An 8272-nucleotide genomic window follows, 5' to 3' on the forward strand; every position below is an offset into this window, starting at 1 on the left:
GGAGGTGAGGAAGTTGCAGCTCTGGTGAAAGTCCAAAGGTCCCTCTGAGAGTGGAATTTCGTTCAATGCTTTTCGTGGAAGGATCAGAAGGGGGTAACTACACTCTCAAACAGAATGGCATATGATCAGAACCAGGTAGGAGAAAAACTTTACAATGCTTTGCACTGTTAGTAAATGGAACTGCATTGCATTTCACGACGAGAGCAGATTTGTTTAAGCAAACTCGAAGGCAGGTTTGCAGATGGGAAAGCAAGCAAGTCAGCTCCGTTCTTGTCCATGTAAAAGACTGCAGTTGAAGAACAAAGCTGTTTCGGCCCACTTTCGAACGGGGGACCTTTCGCGAGTGAGGCGAACGTGATGACCACTACACTACAGAAACTGGCCTCTGCCGGCCCTGCTGGGGCTCAGTGGCATCCAGCACTGAAACCTGAAGCCATTCTCCCTTTCACCTTTCTGTTTCCATGAGCTCGTTGTTGAATGGGGACTTGTTTAAATTTGGCTATGTGCTGAGCATGGACGTGATACACCGAAGTATCTGTTTCCACGTGGTGTACCCCAATAACGTTGTGTTGCTCACACCTGCTTTAAAGAATTACGTTTTTGCGGAGCTTACCGTCGCAGTCTGTGGCAAAATCATTTAGTCTGTTCGAATGCTCACGGGAAAGGTAGTATTGTGAAACACTGCAGAAACGAACGACATCCTTACTTTTGCTCCGACTGACCATACTCCGTGAAAGTTTCCCAGATTCTCAGTTGAGGATTTTTGCAGCTGGAAGTTACCTCAGAAACCCCGATTAATTCGTAATGTATTGAGCGAATCGCAAAACAGAAAGCATTTAACACGGAACACAAACAAAACTGGAAAACCAAATGCACTTTCAGACACAGCGAGCACGAATGCTAAATGTGAGACAGTCCGGGGGCATGAGCTATAAAGTAATCACACAACTAACAACGGGGCAATTCCAAACTAATCTTTCAAACATACTGGAGCCTGAGTGCACCACCACTTCCCAGACAATGCTGCAAAGCGACAAAGAAAGAACATAACAAGAATGGGCAATAAAAAGTGAATTTCACCAATCGCAGTCTCGATTAGATTACCTTTCCCTTCCGATGTCTCCAGGACGGAAATAAAGAAAGTGGGAGAAATTCAATAACATATGACATCGAAATAGATTGGAACGATTTTCTCATTGGCCAGAAAACCGAATGACGGCGAGTCGAGTCACCGTAGGACTCTCTTTCGCAACAGCGATGAAATAACAGTCTCCATTCGGTTCCAGTAAAAGCTCAACTTGCCTGGAACTGAAAGCAACAGTAGAGCTGCTGGCGATTTTCCCCGCGGGAGGCGAACACGATCACGACAGAACAGGCACTTTGGAAAATTCGGCACTTTCCCACACCGCAGTCAATCCCCCGGGAAGCAAACCCATTTTTCTTCTGTTATAAACAGAAATGCAGCAGGGATCGAAACAGCATTTTAACAAACTGTTGCCGACGGAGCTGTTCAGAAGAAATGGCAGCGGTGGGATTCGAACCCACGCCTCTGTCGAGACTGGAGCCTTAATCCAGCGCCTTAGACCGCTCGGCCACACTACCAACACACCCACCTCGCCATTTTCTTGCACTTCCAATTGTGCTCCTGCATAACAACAGATGCAAACTCACGTGAAAAGGGTTCGATGATCCCTCTCCGACTCGCACAGCAGCTCGGATGTGCCCGTCGACAATATCAATTTCTCAGCAGATAATGACAGCCCATCAATACAGACAAACATCACTGGTAAACTGAGTCTATCTTCTCAGACTGGATTCAGCTACAAATGTATCTGTGAGTGCGTGAGAATATATGATCGGTTATGATTGGGTCAAATTACCATCAGCTGCTGGACATTACTGCAATTCGGATTCTTGCTTTGCTAAATGATTTCACCCATTGCTCGAAACAGGACAACTTTCACGTTTACACGGAACATGAAACATACCGGACTACAGGGAAAATGCACAAAGCTGAGCAGGCCGTGTCCCTAATCATACCGTGCAGCATAGTTTCAGTCACTGTGTCTGTTTTGCAGAATAAGGTTCCCAAAGAAAGTTCCACCCTAAAACCGGAGTTCGCATTCCAATCCGAGAACGACAGATTGCAACGTGAGGAAGGTCTGAACTCGGGGTCGGTTCGAGATGCCACTTTCCTTGCCTTTTACCTTCACCGTGAAATTTGCTGCAGAGATGTTCACACCTGGACATGAGCCTCATGGATACCAACTGAGTCGGAAACCTGTGTGGGAATCGATGAGAAGCGTCTCAATAGAGTTTAACAAATTCCATGGTGCTTTTTAGAAATGCAGTTTCTTTTCACCTCAATCTAAAAGGCAGTTTCTCAACATAGTAACAGAAGTCAAAAGGTAATTACCTCACCCCACCCCCACTCCGGAAGAGGTGCTAACTGCCCTTGATTGCTTTTTGTGCACGATGTGAAGAGCTCTCACGCCTGATTCACCTTCACGTGTCTGGTTGCTGAGTGAATCACAAAGAAGGAGTTTCACCAGAGCTGCAACTGCCACACTTCCCCAGTCGCCCTCCCGTTTACATTTTCCTGCTCGTCAGTGATTTCAAGAAAACCAAATGGATGCGATGTCATTCTGTAGTCTCTCTGTCGATTCCTCCGTTTCAGTTCCAACGTGGCTTAGATCTCGGGGCGCACCTTAATACGAGCGACGCTATGAAAGCACAGGTCCAGAGGTTCCTCTGAGAGTGTAATTTCTTTCATTGCTGTTGCTGATTGAATGAGCCACCAACCTGCGAACTGCTCCAAAACATGATTCAGGATCTCTGGTGCCAATTCTCGCACGTTGAATAACGACAGACACCTTCCAAATGAGGTCTTTCAGAGACGACTTTGGGATACATTTGACAGACAGATTAGTTCAGGAATCCGTGGTGCATTGTGACACCAGCGCATCGGCTTCTTCCCTATCTTTGAACCGGGCTGCCTGCGCAAGGAATGCAAATGCGGTAATGCTTTTCGTGGAAGGATCAGAAGGGGGTAACTACACTCTCAAACAGAATGGCATATGATCAGAACCAGGTAGGAGAAAAACTTTACAATGCTTTGCACTGTTAGTAAATGGAACTGCATTGCATTTCACGACGAGAGCAGATTTGTTTAAGCAAACTCGAAGGCAGGTTTGCAGATGGGAAAGCAAGCAAGTCAGCTCCGTTCTTGTCCATGTAAAAGACTGCAGTTGAAGAACAAAGCAGTTTCTGCCCAGCTTCGAACTGGGGACCTTTCGCGAGTGAGGTGAACGTGATGACCACTACACTACAGAAACTGGCCTCTGCCGGCCCTGCTGGGGCTCAGTGGCATCCAGCACTGAAACCTGAAGCCATTCTACCTTTCACCTTTCTGTTTCCATGAGCTCGTTGTTGAATGGGGACTTGTTTAAATTTGGCTATGTGCTGAGCATGGACGTGATACACCGAAGTATCTGTTTCCACGTGGTGTACCCCAATAACGTTGTGTTGCTCACACCTGCTTTAAAGAATTACGTTTTTGCGGAGCTTACCGTCGCAGTCTGTGGCAAAATCATTTAGTCTGTTCGAATGCTCACGGGAAAGGTAGTATTGTGAAACACTGCAGAAACGAACGACATCCTTACTTTTGCTCCGACTGACCATACTCCGTGAAAGTTTCCCAGATTCTCAGTTGAGGATTTTTGCAGCTGGAAGTTACCTCAGAAACCCTGTTAATTCGTAATGTATTGAGCGAATCGCAAAACAGAAAGCATTTAACACGGAACACAAACAAAACTGGAAAACCAAATGCACTTTCAGACACAGCGAGCACGAATGCTAAATGTGAGACAGTCCGGGGGCATGAGCTATAAAGTAATCACACAACTAACAACGGGGCAATTCCAAACTAATCTTTCAAACATACTGGAGCCTGAGTGCACCACCACTTCCCAGACAATGCTGCAAAGCGACAAAGAAAGAACATAACAAGAATGGGCCATAAAAAGTGAATTTCACCAATCGCAGTCTCGATTAGATTACCTTTCCCTTCCGATGTCTCCAGGACGGAAATAAAGAAAGTGGGAGAAATTCAATAACATATGACATCGAAATAGATTGGAACGATTTTCTCATTGGCCAGAAAACCGAATGACGGCGAGTCGAGTCACCGTAGGACTCTCTTTCCCAACAGCGATGAAATAACAGTCTCCATTCGGTTCCAGTAAAAGCTCAACTTGCCTGGAACTGAAAGCAACAGTAGAGCTGCTGGCGATTTTCCCCGCGGGAGGCGAACACGATCACGACAGAACAGGCACTTTGGAAAATTCGGCACTTTCCCACACCGCAGTCAATCCCCCGGGAAGCAAACCCATTTTTCTTCTGTTATAAACAGAAATGCAGCAGGGATCGAAACAGCATTTTAACAAACTGTTGCCGATGGAGCTGTTCAGAAGAAATGGCAGCGGTGGGATTCGAACCCACGCCTCTGTCGAGACTGGAGCCTTAATCCAGCGCCTTAGACCGCTCGGCCACACTACCAACACGCCCGCCTCGCCATTTTCTTGCACTTCCAATTGTGCTCCTGCATAACAACAGATGCAAACTCACGTGAAAAGGGTTCTATGATCCCTCTCCGACTCGCACAGCAGCTCGGATTTGCCCGTCTACAATATCAATTTCTCAGCAGATAATGACAGCCCATCAATACAGACAAACATCACTGGTAAACTGAGTCTATCTTCTCAGACTGGATTCAGCTACAAATGTATCTGTGAGTGCGTGAGAATATATGATCGGTTATGATTGGGTCAAATTACCATCAGCTGCTTGACATTACTGCAATTCGGATTCTTGCTTTGCTAAATGATTTCACCCATTGCTCGAAACAGGACAACTTTCACGTTTACACGGAACATGAAACATACCGGACTACAGGGAAAATGTACAAAGCTGAGCAGGCCGTGTCCCAAATCATACCGTGCAGCACAGTTTCAGTCACTGTGTCTGTTTTGCAGAATAAGGTTCCCAAAGAAAGTTCCACCCTAAAACCGGAGTTCGCATTCCAATCCGAGAACGACAGATTGCATCGTGAGGAAGGTCTGAACTCGGGGCCGGTTCGAGATGCCACTTTCCTTGCCTTTTACCTTCACCGTGAAATTTGCTGCAGAGATGTTCACACCTGGACATGAGCCTCATGGATACCAACTGAGTCGGAAACCTGTGTGGGAATCGATGAGAAGCGTCTCAATAGAGTTTAACAAATTCCATGGTGCTTTTTAGAAATGCAGTTTCTTTTCACCTCAATCTAAAAGGCAGTTTCTCAACATAGTAACAGAAGTCAAAAGGTAATTACCTCACCCCACCCCCACTCCGGAAGAGGTGCTAACTGCCCTTGATTGCTTTTTGTTCACGATGTGAAGAGCTCTCACGCCTGATTCACCTTCACGTGTCTCGTTGCTGAGTGAATCACAAAGAAGGAGTTTCACCAGAGCTGCAACTGCCACACTTCCCCAGTCGCCCTCCCGTTTAGAATTTTCCTGCTCGTCAGTGATTTCAAGAAAACCAAATGGATGCGATGTCATTCTAAGTCTCTCTGTCGATTCCTCCGTTTCAGTTCCAACGTGGCTTAGATCTCGGGGCGCACCTTAATACGAGCGACGCTATGAAAGCACAGGTCCAGAGGTTCCTCTGAGAGTGTAATTTCTTTCATTGCTGTTGCTGATTGAATGAGCCACCAACCTGCGAACTGCTCCAAAACATGATTCAGGATCTCTGGTGCCAATTCTCGCACGTTGAATAACGACAGACACCTTCCAAATGAGGTCTTTCAGAGACGACTTTGGGATACATTTGACAGACAGATTAGTTCAGGAATCCGTGGTGCATTGTGACACCAGCGCATCGGCTTCTTCCCTATCTTTGAACCGGGCTGCCTGCGCAAGGAATGCAAATGCGGTAATGCTTTTCGTGGAAGGATCAGAAGGGGGTAACTACACTCTCAAACAGAATGGCATATGATCAGAACCAGGTAGGAGAAAAACTTTACAATGCTTTGCACTGTTAGTAAATGGAACTGCATTGCATTTCACGACGAGAGCAGATTTGTTTAAGCAAACTCGAAGGCAGGTTTGCAGATGGGAAAGCAAGCAAGTCAGCTCCGTTCTTGTCCATGTAAAAGACTGCAGTTGAAGAACAAAGCAGTTTCTGCTCAGCTTCGAACTGGGGACCTTTCGCGAGTGAAGCGAACGTGATGACCACTACACTACAGAAACTGGCCTCTGCCGGCCCTGCTGGGGCTCAGTGGCATCCAGCACTGAAACCTGAAGCCATTCTACCTTTCACCTTTCTGTTTCCATGAGCTCGTTGTTGAATGGGGACTTGTTTAAATTTGGCTATGTGCTGAGCATGGACGTGATACACCGAAGTATCTGTTTCCACGTGGTGTACCCCAATAACGTTGTGTTGCTCACACCTGCTTTAAAGAATTACGTTTTTGCGGAGCTTACCGTCGCAGTCTGTGGCAAAATCATTTAGTCTGTTCGAATGCTCACGGGAAAGGTAGTATTGTGAAACACTGCAGAAACGAACGACATCCTTACTTTTGCTCCGACTGACCATACTCCGTGAAAGTTTCCCAGATTCTCAGTTGAGGATTTTTGCAGCTGGAAGTTACCTCAGAAACCCTGTTAATTCGTAATGTATTGAGCGAATCGCAAAACAGAAAGCATTTAACACGGAACACAAACAAAACTGGAAAACCAAATGCATTTTCAGACACAGCGAGCACGAATGCTAAATGTGAGACAGTCCGGGGGCATGAGCTATAAAGTAATCACACAACTAACAACGGGGCAATTCCAAACTAATCTTTCAAACATACTGGAGCCTGAGTGCACCACCACTTCCCAGACAATGCTGCAAAGCGACAAAGAAAGAACATAACAAGAATGGGCCATAAAAAGTGAATTTCACCAATCGCAGTCTCGATTAGATTACCTTTCCCTTCCGATGTCTCCAGGACGGAAATAAAGAAAGTGGGAGAAATTCAATAACATATGACATCGAAATAGATTGGAACGATTTTCTCATTGGCCAGAAAACCGAATGACGGCGAGTCGAGTCACCGTAGGACTCTCTTTCGCAACAGCGATGAAATAACAGTCTCCATTCGGTTCCAGTAAAAGCTCAACTTGCCTGGAACTGAAAGCAACAGTAGAGCTGCTGGCGATTTTCCCCGCGGGAGGCGAACACGATCACGACAGAACAGGCACTTTGGAAAATTCGGCACTTTCCCACACCGCAGTCAATCCCCCGGGAAGCAAACCCATTTTTCTTCTGTTTTAAACAGAAATGCAGCAGGGATCGAAACAGCATTTTAACAAACTGTTGCCGATGGAGCTGTTCAGAAGAAATGGCAGCGGTGGGATTCGAACCCACGCCTCTGTCGAGACTGGAGCCTAAATCCAGCGCCTTAGACCGCTCGGCCACACTACCAACACGCCCACCGCGCCATTTTCTTGCACTTCCAATTGTGCTCCTGCATAACAACAGATGCAAACTCACGTGAAAAGGGTTCTATGATCCCTCTCCGACTCGCACAGCAGCTCGGATGTGCCCGTCTACAATATCAATTTCTCAGCAGATAATGACAGCCCATCAATACAGACAAACATCACTGGTAAACTGAGTCTATCTTCTCAGACTGGATTCAGCTGCAAATGTATCTGTGAGTGCGTGAGAATATATGATCGGTTATGATTGGGTCAAATTACCATCAGCTGCTTGACATTACTGCAATTCGGATTCTTGCTTTGCTAAATGATTTCACCCATTGCTCGAAACAGGACAACTTTCACGTTTACACGGAACATGAAACATACCGGACTACAGGGAAAATGTACAAAGCTGAGCAGGCCGTGTCCCAAATCATACCGTGCAGCATAGTTTCAGTCACTGTGTCTGTCTTGCAGAATAAGGTTCCCAAAGAAAGTTCCACCCTAAAACCGGAGTTCGCATTCCAATCCGAGAACGACAGATTGCATCGTGAGGAAGGTCTGACCTCGGGGCCGGTTCGAGATGCCACTTTCCTTGCCTTTTACCTTCACCGTGAAATTTGCTGCAGAGATGTTCACACCTGGACATGATCCTCATGGATACCAACTGAGTCGGAAACCTGTGTGGGAATCGATGAGAAGCGTCTCAATAGAGTTTAACAAATTCCATGGTGCTTTTTAGAAATGCAGTTTGTTTTCAC

The 8272-nt window shown here is 46.3% G+C and overlaps 3 non-coding genes across 3 annotated transcripts; all 3 read right to left on the reverse strand.

The window, feature by feature from the left end:
• Nucleotides 1–1520: 1520 nt before the first annotated feature.
• trnal-aag (transfer RNA leucine (anticodon AAG)) lies at nucleotides 1521–1602 on the reverse strand. Its single transcript has one exon. It is a non-coding gene; the product is annotated as a tRNA-Leu (tRNA).
• Nucleotides 1603–4475: 2873 nt separating this feature from the next.
• trnal-aag (transfer RNA leucine (anticodon AAG)) lies at nucleotides 4476–4557 on the reverse strand. The gene has a single exon. It is a non-coding gene; the product is annotated as a tRNA-Leu (tRNA).
• Nucleotides 4558–7430: 2873 nt separating this feature from the next.
• trnal-uag (transfer RNA leucine (anticodon UAG)) lies at nucleotides 7431–7512 on the reverse strand. Its single transcript has one exon. It is a non-coding gene; the product is annotated as a tRNA-Leu (tRNA).
• Nucleotides 7513–8272: the final 760 nt, after the last annotated feature.

Source organism: Chiloscyllium punctatum, chromosome 14 (genome assembly GCF_047496795.1).
Source record: "Chiloscyllium punctatum isolate Juve2018m chromosome 14, sChiPun1.3, whole genome shotgun sequence".
NCBI classification, from domain to species: domain Eukaryota; kingdom Metazoa; phylum Chordata; class Chondrichthyes; order Orectolobiformes; family Hemiscylliidae; genus Chiloscyllium; species Chiloscyllium punctatum.